The 17,055-nt window shown below is 31.1% G+C and overlaps 1 protein-coding gene across 7 annotated transcripts in view; it reads left to right on the forward strand.

Annotated features, from left to right (window-relative positions):
* The first annotated feature begins 870 nt into the window (after positions 1-870).
* The window catches only part of LOC134711805 (protocadherin gamma-B2-like), a 42,200-nt gene continuing 26,015 nt past the window's right edge, over positions 871-17,055 (forward strand). The window contains exons 1-3 of one of the 7 annotated variants that reach the window (XM_063572693.1): positions 871-1,111; positions 4,631-5,175; positions 16,423-16,488. The gene's annotated coding sequence lies outside the window, so the exon portion shown is untranslated. Of the gene's footprint in view, positions 1,112-4,338; positions 4,449-4,630; positions 5,176-16,422; positions 16,489-17,055 lie in introns of those variants that run through there. The other 6 variants (XM_063572692.1, XM_063572694.1, XM_063572695.1 and 3 more) reach the window with 6 other exon arrangements.

Genomic DNA, 17,055 nt, shown 5'->3' on the forward strand with positions numbered 1-17,055 from the left:
TTTTAATGCCAAATTAGAGTTTTGACCCGAATGATACGGACCACTATGTGGGGTATAAAAGTACAACACTACAAATGACAACACTGATAAGTAATGTGTATTTTTTTATATTTATTTCACATGAAGTGCAAAGAAATGTGTGGCTTTTTGAGTTTTAAGAGGAAAACGTTGTCCTCATAATGCAAATATCCTAGTTATTTCATTTGTAATTTTAATTGTCTACTTAGAATTGTTGTCTACATTGAAAATCATGATGAATATGAGAATGGAATTGATAAAATTGCTTTGGAAGGGTTTAATTTTACGGATTTTTCTTCTTCAAAAGTCATTGTTGAAATAATACAAAATGGTTGAAACGTTATCTTGATGGCATGAATGACATTAATTTTAAAACTGTTCCTAAGTCATTCAACAGATGTTTAAAATTACTTTAAATGTCCGTTTTGTTCAAATTTCTATGTGATATAAGCTTTGTTTGAAAATTCTCATTGTGTATTTCTAATATTATTAACTATTGAGTTTAGAATTGAAATTCGAGATATGACAACAAAATTTTGGCATGTTAGTCTTTAAATTATATAAACAAGAATAAGATGCAGTTTAAAACTAAAACATTCAAATGAAATTTTAACACTATCGACTGTAAGATCCTGTAATGGAGATTTTAATCAACATTTAATTGTCCCCTAGATCTGTTAAAAGGAGGAGATTAAGTCCAGTGATTTGCATAAGCATATTTACTTTCTTTACAAATAAAACTTTAAAATCATGTTTACAAGTATTTTTGGACAGTTATGTTCACGCATGAATACTCAACTATTAACAATTCACGCGTCATTTCATTGGATGGGATTTCATCGTCTGCTGTCTCATAAAATAAATCAAAATAATAAAATAACCCCGTTTTACCTGTTTTCTCACCTGAATACAAACTATCAAATTTTGACAATTGTCCGCGAAGTTGTGTCCTTCACACTACTTTATACTATTGATTTGTGCTGGTGTCATGTTCTTGGACATTTTAATACGAAAACAAAAGTTCATAGATATATTATGAAATATAATTTTAAGTTTGGACAACTAATTTATAATGTCTACATACAGGTATAAAGTAAGTACATTTAAACATATAATGTGTGAAAACATTTGTACATTAAACATTATTTTAATTTTATACATGTAGTATGCCAGGTTTTTTTTTAAAACTATTTCAATGAAGTTTTGACTGAACTTGAAAACTTTTTCAAGTTACACTTTTGTGTTATATTGTTAGGTTTTGCATATTCTGTTTGTCGCAAACATTTTATGTTCAATCTTTCCGAGTCTGAAAAGTTGAGAGAATAAATTTGCATACAACTGTTAGATGTCCAAGACGATTGTCTTAGGTACATTATGATTATATGTATTATTAGTGAAATGCTATTCTTTGAATGGTTATCAAATAAAGACTTCAAAATTAAGGAGACATCTGATATGGCCGATGTCCCCGAATTTAATTCACATGGGGGCCATTTTATTTTAAATGTATTTCAATCAATAAAAGAATCAACATCTACTTGGTTTTTTTGTTATCACGTTACTTGGCGTATTTCAAACATGGAACACAATTATCAATGTCTAAAAGACGAAATAATCATTGTCAGAAGACGGCGCAAAACTGCAACTTTGATTGGTTTTGGAAAATGTTCTTGTATTTTTCTTAAAAATGAATAGGAAAGACATTCTTAATCAAAACTGGAATTATATCGGAAGTAAATGTATTGTTTCCGTTTGGTTAAAGATATCCTTCAATGCTATATGTTTTCTTTAAGAAACCTGTACACTTTGCAATGTTGTATCAAACGTCTCCAACAACAATGGTTAGCATTTCATTCATTATTATGCTGTTGATATTAATAAAACCATTGAAATAGTTGCGAAGCAGATGCATTTGAGTATTGTGGAACTTATAGAATTCCGACAGATTTTTCAACAACTTTCTGATTTTGAACAACTTGAGGAGAAAATTGTCCTTTCTGTTAAAACTTCATCATTCTGAGAATTCACCACTCATGTTTAACGCTGAACTAAAACTGAAATTTGACACTCTTTTTGAAGTGCATGCTTATATTTATCTATATTTTCATACTTAGAAATAATTTTACTGCAATCCCAACACTTTGTCATATATTACAAATTATTATCTATATGTCATAAAATAGATAGATATTTATATGAAACGAATGTTTGTTTTCTATATGGTGGTTCTTATCATTCAGACATTTCAATTTCAAATGATCACTTGTTTGCTTATTTCAATATTACGTCAAGATGAAATATTGTTATACATAAAGATCAGTCAAGAATAACAAATCAATCTGCAACGATGCAATGTAAACAAAGTGGCTAAAACAGTTAGGAAAAATGTGTTTAAAAGGAGATCGTAATGAGGAACTTACTAATCGATTGATCGATACTGTTGTACTTACTGCAATGCTTACTATGGAAAAAAACAATATTTTTCTGTTTGAAATCGGTTGGAGAAAAAAATGTCAGAGCAGTCCTATCAAATCTGAATCTAGACAAATTCTAATTAAAATAGAACTGCTGAGATTTTTTATGTTTTATATTTAATACGATTTTTCAAAAATATCTGCCCCCTCTATTGCCTGAAAACTTTTTTTCTTTTACATTTTTTTTTACCTTTTTATCTAATTTGATTTTTAATTTAGTGGTCTAAAAACGTATATACAATGGCCAATTTCCAAAAGTAAATAGTTCGCATTACAAGAAAGATAATTGCGTAGTATACGTGCAATCCAGACCCCTGTTCTATGCTAATGAAATATTTGAACGCAGCTACTGATAGGATGTTTTCCTTGTTATGAACAAGATGAACATTACGACGAACGCACTGGCATAATTCATGAAAAAAGGTTTAAAAACTGAGAATAAATAGAAGTATTATATGTATGTATGGTCATAAAAATAAAATAATTTTACGACCCTTTCAAAGTTTTTTAAATAAGCAACTTGACGATGAGTGCTATTTCACAATTGACAAATGTGAGCCACTTTGTCAAGTTCAACAAGTCTAAATGAGTTAAACAAATGCGTAAGCCAAACTAAAAAAATATAGCTATTTAATATAAAATTTGGCAAATTTATATCTTTTACCATTGGAAGGGAGATATATATGAAATGAATACTGCAAAAAAAAGAGGATTCACGTTCGGTTTTACAAACAAACAAAATTTGCAAGGACAAAAGAACACCGCCACGACTTATGGTACAGCAGTATGAAACAAGTGGTCGGGGGAAAAATGAACCGATTACGTCCACGCTTTTAATGTCCTCCTTTTTTACTGCACAAAACCTTTCGGAATTTTTCAGTTTTCTTCCTCTTTTGGTTAAGAATAAAAGTTCAATATCAAGCCATTAAATGACTCTCTCTTAAATTCAGTTCTTACCAGACGTTTTTCTTCAGTCAATCCTTTTCTATTCAGAATAAAATAAGCAGGACTAAATGACTTATTGTTCAGTCTTTAATGAGCTCTTCAGATCAAAATGGCTGTTTCTGTCCAAATTGGTCTACTAATGAATCCTGCACCGTTCCATCCACTGTTTCTCTGAAAGTGCGATGAGTTTGGAAGTTTATGCTTAAATGATGCATCGTGATAAATATATCTGTTATAAGTAACTCTTATACCAGCGCCTAAGCTGGATATTATATACCCATAATAATGGTTTTTCAAGTAAATTGTCGCCAGTTTAATCATGGTTTGTTTACTATACAAATCCTTGGTTTAATGCAATTTTGATTTTAACCATTTTCACCATTACTAACTTTTTTCTTTTATCGTAAACGGAATTCTTGATCAATTCAAATGCGTGAAATGGTACGAGTCTGTAGCAATCTGTCTTACAGTTAACTAGGGAAATATTTGGATTGATTGAATGTTTCTTGAAGGGAACATAATCTTAAAATTGAAATCAATACATCTGTATTTCAATCATTGTTGTCCGGTTTAAATGAGATATCGCTTCATCTTGTCTATTTCAATCAATTTCTGCCTGTAACAGTTACAAAAATTTGATTTCATAAGCATTGCATAATTTTTCGGCACCTACGATTTAAAGTTATTTCATGATGTTTCGATTAACTTGTCTTGATGTCCACTTGGGATAGTTTGATAGATATGACCTATTGTACAAATTTAATTAGTTTATAAACATTTGTACTTTTTCGTAAACATTGTGTAACTTGACTTTGCGGACAATTTTGCCCTCGGTGTAGATTGATAGATAGTAAATGAATGACACAGCAATTATGGAAAGCTTTTAGTAACACCAAAGTGACTCACCTGTCCAAAAGGTTTAGATACAGATTCGATAAAATTCAAATGAAATGTACAAAATGTGCCGCTAGTGAACACAATAACAAGTTTTAATTCCGTTTAGATAAAACTGTAATGGTGTTTACTTTGAGTTAATAGATTGTGTTTTATGTTTAGATTTACTGCAAAAAGAGTACATTATTGACTTCAAACAATGAAACTTTTAATTATTTTTTGTCAATTTTGTATAATTAAGACTGCCTAGTGTTGGATGTTTATTACAAATCAATATTATATAGTTGTATTCTTTTCAGATTGCCTGACAGAAAGTACTTTCTTAACTTCTGGACTGACTTATTGTGGACACAAACTGAGTACGTTACAGTTTTCTTTTGTGATATATATAAAACCTAAGCTCGAAGTGTAAACCTGTTAATTATTTAGGAACCAATTCACTGAGAGGAACTCTGGAAAAGCGCTTATTTATCAAAGTCAGAGGTAATTAATTTCATACGTAGTTTTTTATTCTCTGCTGGAGTTATACTATTTTTCTTTTTCACTTAACAACAAAAGCGTCGAGTAGAAAACGTTGTAATAGAAAATTGTGTTCGGTGTTGGCCGAGCGACTTTTACTAGCTCTACTTCACTTTTGTGAACTTTATGTGGAATTAATTTGCATATGAGTGAGAAAAAGAAAAATCGGTTATTTACTTATTATGCAAATTTAACAGCCAGTTGACTTGACCAAAATATTAATTAGAGACTTATTGCAGTACGAGATATCTATATCACAAATTAACAGACGAAAGGTGGAATTAGCGTGTCATCACTGAAGTTGAAATTAACCTACGTTTTACAGGTAAGACAATTTCCCACGGTAGTTTTATTTTTGCCAAGTAATACCTTGTATCTTGTGACAAAAGTGTATGTAGTTTAATTTCATAAAAACTTTGCTTTAGAAAGGCTGATTGCTGCTATTAAAAATTCATTTGTATTAAAATTCCTTGAGGCAGTAAGACAGTAAAATACCAACCTGAAGTTAAAGAATTAAAACATTTAATCTACAAAATGTCACGAAAATCACTGAGGATTAAAAGTTAAGAAACCTTAAAGAAACGTGTAAAATTTTATTACATACAAAAAAGTCATGTAACTCATGAAATCAGACCTATTTGTCGAGTTGTTTTCTTCTTGAGTTTAATACTTAGTACTGTCATCTAATATCTATTTTTTTTTAGCACAATCGCATGCTTAGTTTCTTAGATTTTTTTTATGATATGTATACATAGCGAATGCAAAAGTTGTCAGTAATACTTGTCAAAATTGGTAAAGAGGGAGAAATAAAAATGATATCGTTATGTTATTAATAGTTTCATATGCTTATAATGATTGATTTGAAATTCCTTATTGGATTACCAACTTAAATCATACTGAAGCCATTGGTATTTGTCGTCTGCCGAGCTTCGTCCTGTCAAACAAGCATGGGAATTGTCACTCAGTCAAAAGAAAGATACGTTAAAATAATGAATTGACGAGATTTTGATTATCTGTTTTCTTACTGCAATTTGCATAATAATAGCTAGTGTCGGACAGCAACGCAACGAAATTAACCCAATTATCACAAGCATTTATGTGTTGAAGACTAGTCTTTGACGACAACCTCCCCACCAATTAATAGTAGTTAGTGATCTAACAATATGTTACCAACTCAGGATATGATTCATCTTGTTCTAAGATAATAGCTAGCAAAATATAATTGCTCATTAACTTTGAAGCCGTCCCTCCTCTGTTCCCCGAGTAACAGTGATTTAGCGGCTGTCGTATATTTACGTCAAAATTCTCGAAAATATTTCGAAACTCGAAGCATTGGTTCAGTAAGCTACAAATCTTACTTGATTCTTTAAATATCATGTGTTTGTAAAACATTTTTTATAAATATATATCAACTAATAAATATACAACTCGGATCGTGTAAATGAATATAAATCATAGCTATTAACAGATGTAATGTTAAAAAGCTGTAAAAGTTGGATAATGATAACCCCCTTCGTTTTAAACGCTATCGATTAGGCATTTGAACATTTCCAAATTTTAGACAGAAATGGGATAATAAAGTATTGATGCTTCGCTAAAGACAGAGCAAACTAAAGATGTGTGTAATGTGTTACATTCATATTGTTTAGAGTATACACATCGGAATTGTTCCGTTCAAAACAGAATTTCCATGAAAAGAAAATTCAGAATCTTTAAAGCAACGTCAATGAGACAGCACCCCATAAAATACACAATGGAAACAGGATACGGTCTTTAACAATAAACAGATATCTTGCATCACTCGAGTCGTGAACAAATAAATTTACCAGAGGCCTTTTATAGGTGACTATATATGTGGTATGTCTTTGCTCATTGTTGCAGGCCGTACGATGACATATCATGTTGTTAATTTCTGTGCCATTTTGTTCTCTTGTGTGAAGTTGTCTCATTGACAATCATACCACATCTTCTTTTTTATATTCAACCAATGTACTCACAAACCAGTTCCTGTTATAATTGCTTAAAATATTGGGGACTGGCTAAAAAACAATGGGGGATATGATGAAGAAAAATTGGCAACCAAAGCTTTCAACTTTATTGTGAACCATCTGGTTTGTCTGTTCAAAATGTGTTTCTTAAATATTGACAAAAGTAATACATTGTAGGCTTAGATTTGCAGAAAAAAAAAATATATCAATACCAAAAATAATGCAAGTATAATTTGAAAATGCAGAATTCTTCATTACTGGTGACACTTTCTTTTTCATTGTCAGTGAATTAACATATATGATTTGGGTTTATATATGATACTGTATTGATTTGCATTTTGATATCATGTATTCACGATTTTTAAACCTTCCTAGACTGTTTTTGTACTTTTCCTTTTTATTGTCGACTTTGAAATTTGGTTTTATCAGACATGTGCTTAAAAAGGTTTCTTAAAAAATTATTTTAATGACATAAAAGTGGTCTGGAAAAAAAGTATTTCACATACCGTAATTAAACGTGTTTTACAAAATTGAGATTAGTTGTCAATTTTGTGTACAGATGATAACACAATTTTTCATTACGTGAATCAAATGAAGTGTACTTGGTTTACCTAAATTCTGATACATATTCATTCACTCGAACATACTCAGAATGTTCATGTATGCGTGAAACAGGATTTTATATTGAATTTGTTACATTCACGGATCACGTATTTAAACCTATCATATTGCGTAAAACAACCGAACATATGTATTTGTTTGTGTGTGGTAACGACACTTTATATTCAGTTATAAAATCGTTTCAGACGTATTTCTGCAATACAAGAGATTTATTGAAACGTAACGAAAATATGTGAATCTCATCTAGTCTGATTGTCCAAGGTTTCTAACAGCTATAACATCAGAATATCATCTAGTCTGATTGTCTGAGGTTTCTAACAGTTACAACATCAGAATATCATCGATAGTGTTTGTAGCTAGGTGCTGTGCTGATCAGGCATTTCTGGTTTCACTTTTTACCCAATATAGCAGTAAATGATGTTCGACTTTTTATGACGTCTTTACACTAAATCCATAGGATGTTGAATGTGTACTGCTGATAATTAAGTCTTATATTTATGATTTTTTTTATGATTTGTTATCGGCTTTGAACTAATGTAGTATTTTCAGATCTGTATTTCGTGTCTTTTTTTTTAGATGTAGAAGTACCCGGCCACGTCCACTCTGTGTTTTTGTTAGATGAGTTTCTATTTATACCCATCTGATGAGTCAAGCATTATTTAACTTATTTTTCTAGTTTGTTCGATGTACTGTATCATTACTGTCCCAGGTACGGTGACCTATAGTTGTTAATTTTTGTGTCATTTAGTCTCAAGTGTGAAGAGTTGTCTCATCGGAAATCATTCGGCATCTTCTTGTCTCTCACGGTCAGTCCGCATATCCTACCTAGCCAGTTCGTTAAACACTTACATATATATATTCGCGGTACATTTGAAATTTTTCGTTGCTGTGGTCATCTACCTCTATCTGACGAAACTTGTCACTCACTCATTGGAGGAAGTATTTAAACCTATAAAAGACTCTACTGTAATCTATAGCCCCTAACCTGTAAGGACTGTAGGAACATGTTATTTTTTTTATAAGTGTTTTATTGTTGTTTTTTTTTATCATTAACTTTTTAAACTTCTCAGTGCAAAGCTAACAAAGTAAAAATAAAATGAAACATAGTGTGACGTGATTTTTTTCTATTTAAAAAAAAAAGAAGCTTCAAGCTACATCTCCTGCCAACTCAATTAAGCAAGAATCCGCCTCATGTATCGAAGTACGTTCTCTGATGTTTAAACAGATACCGCTTATGTTTTTTTTGCTGCAAGAACGGATGGTATTTTAGCTAATTTTGCTGAAAATGTCCCGAAGAAAACCCGAATTAGAGAATGCATTGACCATTTCTGTAGAAAGTTGTTTTTCACCTTGTTAAATAACAAAACCCGCAACGATAATGAAGTCACAAGACGTCGTATAATAACATATAATTAGGAATAATTTCTAATCATCTTGAAATATGCTTTTCGTTATAAAATTATTGATAATAAACATCATTGATTCAGGATTAATATCATGCAAAATAGTGAAAATAAGGGATAAGCGGTCCTGTTTATACTTGCAATGGTATCGTTTGCACATTATTTTTTTTCCAATATAAAAACATGTGCAAGAATCATAATAAATAAAGTCAGGAGCATGTTATTCATTGGTTATCGTTTGTTGCCAACATAAATTCCTTTTCGTTCATTATTTTGCTAGTTTTCTCGTTGTAATTGATTAACATTTTTTTGTTATTTTGGGGCCTTTTATAACTGACTATGCGGTATGGGTTTTGCTCATTGTTGAAGGCCGTGGGTAAAAAGAAGAACGATCAAAAACTCAATTTGTGACATGCAATTAAATACCTATGGACGTCCGCTTCAGATACGATTACAGCTTACTTCTTTATGTAGTGTTGGTCTATTACTTAAGAATATCACAATATTAGAAATTATGAGTAGTGAATCGCGGCAAGTGAAACAAAATTTGACAACCAACATGAACTTGTATAGTTACAATGCTAACCAGGGTCGTTAGAACAAAAACAAGGCCTTAAAGGTCAATGAATTCAAAAATCTGTAATCATTACAAAAAAACAAAAAAAAAACAAAAAAACAACAGGTACCAATGGGTCCCTCATTTGGGATAACACGCAGACATGATAAACCTGATACTTTCAGCTATAATGTATCTCTTTATCAAACCGCATAATAGTAACTGGACATAAAATATGAAAATACAATCACTGCAATCTTCTTCATAAGCAATGAAATTATACTCGCTTTTATGAGCAATATCTTTTTTTACACCCTTTTATTTTATATGGAAATTTACATCTAATTCTATAAGGTATAACCAAATAGGAAACTCGATTACGTCCGTTTAATAGCCATATATCTCTTCATCGAGTATTTACGAGTGGGATATTTTGTCTGTGGTTTAATCAGGGGATACAAATTATTATTAAATGACATTATATGAAAACTATCTCTGAGATTCTAATCGAACGTACTAATGAAATACGATGACAATACTATACAACCGTGAAACACTGTTAGGGGTTTTACTGTACTTGTTTCAAGAGACCAAGTTCTCGGATTATATTGACAGAAATACCAGGTCGTTATGGTTCTCAAACAAGGAAAATCTCTCTGTTTTGTTACACCATTGTAATTCATTTTAGCACCCAGAAAACTGTCTTTAGTCTTTTAAAAAAAGTAGTCCTAGATACATGAATATTAATGATTAGTTATTACTGGCTTTGACCTAGCTGCCAGTAACTGAAAGAACTCGCAAAACTGATCTGCACTGTGTGTCTTTCTTTGTTTTTTGGGGATGTATCAAAACCCTGCTACTTCCGGTATGTGTCTTTTGTTAAATGTATTTTCTGTTTTGTATTGGGCTGATTTTAGGGCCTTTCCACTGATTTTAATACCTGCCGACTTTACGGTATGCATTTTCCTCTTTGTTGAAGGTCGAACGATTGTCAACAATTGCTTACATCCTCTTAATTTGATCTTAGTTGATATAATAGTTGTCTCATTGGTAACCATAGCAAAACTCCATATATTTATATTGAGGTAACTGATAAAGTTGCTACATCCATTAAAATTTGCATATATATACAACTAATCAAATTAAATTGAATTCAGATAAAATAAGCCGAGTACACAAAATTATTATATCAGAGAAAGAAAGAATAATTGTATCATTAAACAACACAAATAAAAAAAACAAGACATGAATTAGGTGATATACTGTAGATTGCTGCCTACTACGAAGTTTAAGTGTGAGCTGAGAATTGAATTATTGATCCCTGTTGCAATAAAGATATGGAATGAAACAGGAATCAATGAATATCTGTACTTGCACTTGTTAAAAAGTTCTTACTCGGCATCTTTGCTCAAATCTTGTAAATAAAGAACACCGAATGTTCAAACATTAAAATATATTAGATTTTATTTTCCTCTTTTGAATTTTTTCACTTTTTTGTCGTGATGTGATTGTGAATTCCCTGTTTTCTATGAGACACCTTATCAGATTATAACGGAATTCACTGTTATTGAAAGACATCTCCCTTCAGGTAGCAGAATTTCCTATATTCTTAAAGACGTCTACTCCGAGTTGCTAGCGGGATAACCGGCTTATTAAATTGACCTTTCCTCACACGGTATCGGAATTTCCTATTTTCCTTAGGAAGTTGGTCTGTGTGATGTCACTTGCGAAATTCGCTTTCTCCATTATGACATCTATGACAGATTAGCGGAATTTCACGTCTTCTTCGGAATATCTTCTCTGAGGTGATAGCGAAATCCTGAGTCTTCTGTAGGAAATCTTCTATGAGATAATAGCGAAATCTTGAGTCTTCTGTAGGAAATCTTCTCTGAGGTGATAGCGAAATCCCGAGTCTTCTGTAGGAAATCTTCTATGAGATGATAACGAAATCCTGAGTCTTCTGTAGGAAATCTTCTATGAGTTGGTACCTTGATTGCCTGTCCTCTTTTTGCCAACTTTCCTATAGTGGTAGTGGAACTTCGCGTCATTTTTGGGGGATCGTGGAATTCCTGTTTTCTTTATGACATATTTCTGATGAAGTAATACAATTCACTGTTTCTCTTGGTCTCTCTTTTCTTGGATGTAGTGGAATTTCTCGTCTTATTAAGAACTTCTAACTGATGTGGTAGTGAAATTCCCTGCCTTGTAATACATACAATGTGGTATGATTTCCAATAACACATTAACAAAAGTTCAAATGAAGTATTGTGATAAATGCAATGAACATTCGTCAGTTTAATGTACTTACCTGTTTAATGTGACAAAATAAAAAAATATAAATATCGCTCTGCTATTTAAGGGGGGAAAAGTTTTAGTTTACAAAAAACACTTTCTCATGAAAAAGAAACATCGTCTGGAACTAGAAATTTGATATGCACGATGTTGAATTAATTTTAGATCTTTTTTTCATATTGTCTTTTCAGCTTTATTTTAGCTGTTGCTTTTCTAAGAAAGGAATCAATAAATTAGTAAAGAGTTCAGAAAATTGTCCAATTTTCTATATAAATCAAGTTGCATATATTTGAATAAATAATATTACATGTACAAGAAATTAAAAAATAAAAATTGATTAAATTATTGTGCCTTATATTGATACTTCCTATCCATGTAGGTCACTAAATTAAAATAAGTGTTTTGCATGTTATACCTACAGTTTGGTAACTTTTAAATATACAAATATACCAAGTTCCTTGAATGAGATGACCACCACCTTCAGCTTATTTCTGTGGTTATTTCTGTTGACATATTGTTGATAACGTTAATAGAAAACAACTACACATAACTACTCGGACTTTCCCAAGGCATTTTTTTTTATCAATTCAAATTAAAAAGAAAACAGCCCCAATGTTTAAAGTTACCGACTCTAATAACAAAGTATTGATCAACTATATGGATTTTGTTATTCAAATGACCCAAGCAAGATTTCTCAAAGATAAATAGGAAACAATCAGGGGCTGGTGAAGAAAGCGAAATGAAAAGCCAGCAGACATGCGACCATTATGGATATGACCACTTCATCAATTACAGATTCACACATCATTAACCCTCACCAATAAATCACATGCTATTTTTTCTAAGGACTATCAAACTCAATGGTTTTGCTGTAATAACGAACCTCAAATTACGTTCCGTTGCGAACTAACTTGATAATTTCTTAACTATGTAATTGAGATTCAATTAAAATGCCTTCCATTTTATATATCCATGAACGATTACGGAAAGTAGTTTGGTTGACAATAAAATTGTGCTTTTGTTGAGTTTCCCGAGTCTATCATTAAAATCCTTCTCAATTCCACTGCAGTATTGGAAAACAAGCTTTCTTTAAATATAGATATTTTAGATGGTATATATTGAATTATATTTATATTGAAATTGATTAGATTGAGATAGTTATAAAAACTGGCAGCATTTTTGAATAGTATAGCTAACTTGAATCAACTCTTTTACAGAAAGGAACCTGTTAGGAATGACATTATTTCGTTCAAACTATGATATACTGTTTGTATGTTCATTTTCAACTGATCTTAAAAAATACTTCTTGACATAACTAAATGTATTTGCCGCGAAGGAAAGAAATTTACATATCCTAAATGTTTTATCTGTAAACCCTCATTACCATTCCATAACTTTAAGCATGTGGCGCCGTTCTTAAATTCTTTCAGTTGTGGAAACGTACTTATATTTCTCCCAGCAAGTAGTAAGGTCGCGTTATAAATTTAGAATCTTATTTTTTGCATGGTATGTTTGACATGCTTATCAACAATTAATCACTTTGCATGCTCTAACATTTGTTCTTGCTATTTTACACCTCATTACACCAGGCAATTAGCAGTTTCAGTAGTTTTCTTGAGATGAAAACGCCAGTCCGGTCATTATTACATTACGTTTAAATTAGAATCATGACATCTCATAACTTTTCGTGAGGTTTTATTGATAATCCAGATGAAAACTAATTTTGTGTTCCCTCCGTGACATAACTGTAAGGTTTCGAATATTTTCCTGTAATAATAAACAACTCTGGAAGATTTAAAAGAATAATTAAAAAAAAGTTCAGAAACGAAGCGTTATTTAGTAGAAGTTTCTAATAGGTCAAAAATGTATAAACTGCAGCGTCATCATTCGGTCACAGTATAAAAAAAACCAGAACAACGTACCCTCTCTTTCAATTTACTCCTCATGCATACTAGCATGCATATGCCTGAACCTGAAATAAAGTGGAGGTCATTGCTTGTTTAACGCTGCCTGTCATATTTGTTTCTCGTTTATTGTTTTGCCATAAAACAAGCCTTTGTCTATGTATAGGTTTTTCCTATTTGAAGGCCGTACAATCATACCAATGTGGCACATCGTTTAATTTTTTTCAATTTTCTGAATGTAATTTAAAACTGAGATAAAAGCCTTTCTACGTATCTTTCAAAACGAATTTCAAATGTTTATGATATCTCTCTCATATCGTTCGCTTTTTTGACTGATTATATATTAATCAGATATATGAAGACAAAAACAAACCATAAATTGTTTCAAATAATTGGGCATATTTTCTTATATGGTTAAGTCTTGAAAAAGGTCGTTTAAAACGATTCTCCAACACCAAACTATTTGAAATATTTTGTTCGAACATGCTCTAGTCATAATGTGACTTGTGGTAATATACCAGTATCATTTCATCTCTCCGGAGTACATATTATTTATATCTGATCAATTATTCGTCACTTTAGACCAAAGCAGGTGTTAGAAGTGTACCCTCTAGTCACTGTTGGTTATGATCGGTCCATGATGACCTCCTAATGACATCCTCTGTATTGAACGCTAATGTGATAGGATCGTTATGATATTTGATGTGTATTAGTTAAGTTAAATGGTAAAGATGTCGCATTGTAATCGTTAATAAAATATTCTACTTTGTATTTCCCCATTAAACGACTTCTTTTCAAATTATATTAAAATGAAATATTTGAAATTTCATAATTTTTGTGTAAAGAAAAAAACTAAGAAGTTAACGATGACTTGAACTAGGTAAGTTCATAATCTTATCGATATTTACTAAAAATGAAAGACTTGATATATTATTCCCTGATGCATTTATTCCACAGATTTGAAACGTGATTTAGTTGTAATAGATTTTGAAAAAGCGAGAAATTGATGTATTTTGAATAAGAACAAAATATGTATATCACTATATATTAAATTGAAATTCATTTCCTTTAACTGATAACCTTTGTTAAAGACCACATGTAGGAATTAAGGAAGATGGGATATTAAAGGCAACCCTATAACTGGAAAATTCATAGATAAGTCAACATATGTTAACTTTTTGTGATTAAATTTAACATAGATTATCAACAATATACCATTAGTAACCAATCCTTTTTAGTGCCAAAGCATTTACGATGTAACTACAGACAACCTCTAGTCAAAATTCTGACTTTCGACAGGCATATAAAATCTTTTCTGTTGAAAAACTGAGACTAAAATTTTAGTACGATTAACTAGAATTTATAAAACCAGTAATGGCACCTTTTCTTTCATTCATATTACAGTGATGTTTACTGCTGAATTTTGTCCAAGGTCTTCCCGTTCATGACAAGAAAATAAGGTTTATCTTTCAGAAACGTTAATTTTTATTACATACCATATTCAATTTACCCAATTTTGGTGCTTCAATATGGTATATGTGGTATTTGTAAACTTTTCCAATTTCATCTTTGCTGATTAAATGAGGTTAATGGAAATATGTCTGAAAGAAGCAGGGCAAAAACAAAATCATGAATATTCTGACAGTAGAACCGATAAGTGTGAATGGTGAGAAAATTATGACCTACATTTGTTACATCATGTCTAATATATTGGACAACAGCTTCAGGGAAACAATTTTGCTTCAACTGATAGCCGTCCAAAACTTCTATATAAATTTTGACCATTTATATTTAAAATTGTAACAATAAGGTCAAGGTTGAAAGTAAAAAATGTTCAACCAAATTTCCTGCAATTTAAAAAGACAATTACATTTTATAAGCAATCTTATTACATATTCTTTAAATTGAGTTGGAGTAATCTCAGTATATCTTTTTGTTTCAGATGCATGATTATTTGTTGTTGTTAGTTTGATCCGTATCTTTGCACTATCAGAAAAAAATAAAGAAAAATAAATTAGCATGAACCTATTACTGCAAAAGTACTTAACAGATTATCGCCATGATAATTCAAGCTTAAAGTGCAAACATTTTTCCAATTTTTTTTTTATAGTGAATGCAGTTCGAACTGTAAGCAAATAAAACAACAGGAACAATGAAGAGCTACTTCCTTTATTTTCCTGAGATAGAAGTTTATTTCTCGCTAAACCGGAAGATCGTAGACAATGCCCCCGTCTTCTTCAATGCTGAAAATAGACAGACATGCAACAATTAATATCACTTAAAACACTCCACTTCTCAACACCAGGATATATAAAAACTGTCAATAAACCATTCAATATTTACTGGGCTTATTATCCCAGCTGAGATGTTAATTTTCTCTTAATGAAATTTTGATCAATAGAAATCGAATAAGTTGTACCTGTATGATATATTTAAGTATCTATTTAACCACATATTCCATTAAATAACTTTATATATCAATATTTCGTTAGGATAAACAGGTATTCCTATATATAAGGCTTTTCATTAACAGTTATATTGATCTGTCAATCTTTTGATAAAAAAACGTGGAGATTTCACAATTAATTCAAGAAGGAGGGTTAAGTTTAGTAGTCAAATTGGACCTGCGAGAAACAATATCTGGACTAGACTCAGTCTTGCTGCAAAATAACCAGCATTATCGAAAATATCAATACCTTAGTCAAGATGATTGGTACACGCAAACCTCCACTATATCATTCTACTATATTATAGATCAACTCAAAATCACTTTTGACAGCTGATAACTAATTTAGATCAATGTTACAGTTTTACGCATTTTTGTTTCGGACATCAAACTGTGGATTACGGAATTGGACATCTCCATCCAGTTATGTAAGTCGTTTTCTTTTCCTTCGAGGTTTTTAACTATTCTCTTGTTATAAAACGTTAATGTTTTACGAGAATTGCAATGATTTCGTTTCTTTGTTTGCCATGTTACGTTATTTTATCTTTAAAAAATGGAGCATAAACCATACAATATCAAAGAACTTAATTATTACTTGTAAAGGTCTTTTACATCCAAAAACATTTTTTCCGTTTTTGTAAAACATTTCAAGTGTGAGAAAAAATCCTATCGGAATATTTTTTTATTGCCTTGTGAAAGTTCTAGATATCATTTTACTGTCAATATAACATAGAAATATAATTCTAATGCAACAACGTTTGTAACGTTCATTTTGATTGGATAACGTCACTTATTTACATGGCATCAATTGACAATTGATTCTATGGGACGTACGCGCATGCATAGACGGCATATGACAGATTTTAAATGCTTTTTTTAACGTTGTTTTCTGTCAGTTTCATTAGAATGGAGATGACAATATTTTATTTTAAGCTTCGACGGCATCAATTGGGGATTTGATGGTCGCAAAAACCCGTTTACTGACTCCGCTAACG

The sequence above is a fragment of the Mytilus trossulus genome, chromosome 3 (assembly GCF_036588685.1).
Source record: "Mytilus trossulus isolate FHL-02 chromosome 3, PNRI_Mtr1.1.1.hap1, whole genome shotgun sequence".
Classification (NCBI taxonomy): Eukaryota; Metazoa; Mollusca; class Bivalvia; order Mytilida; family Mytilidae; genus Mytilus; species Mytilus trossulus.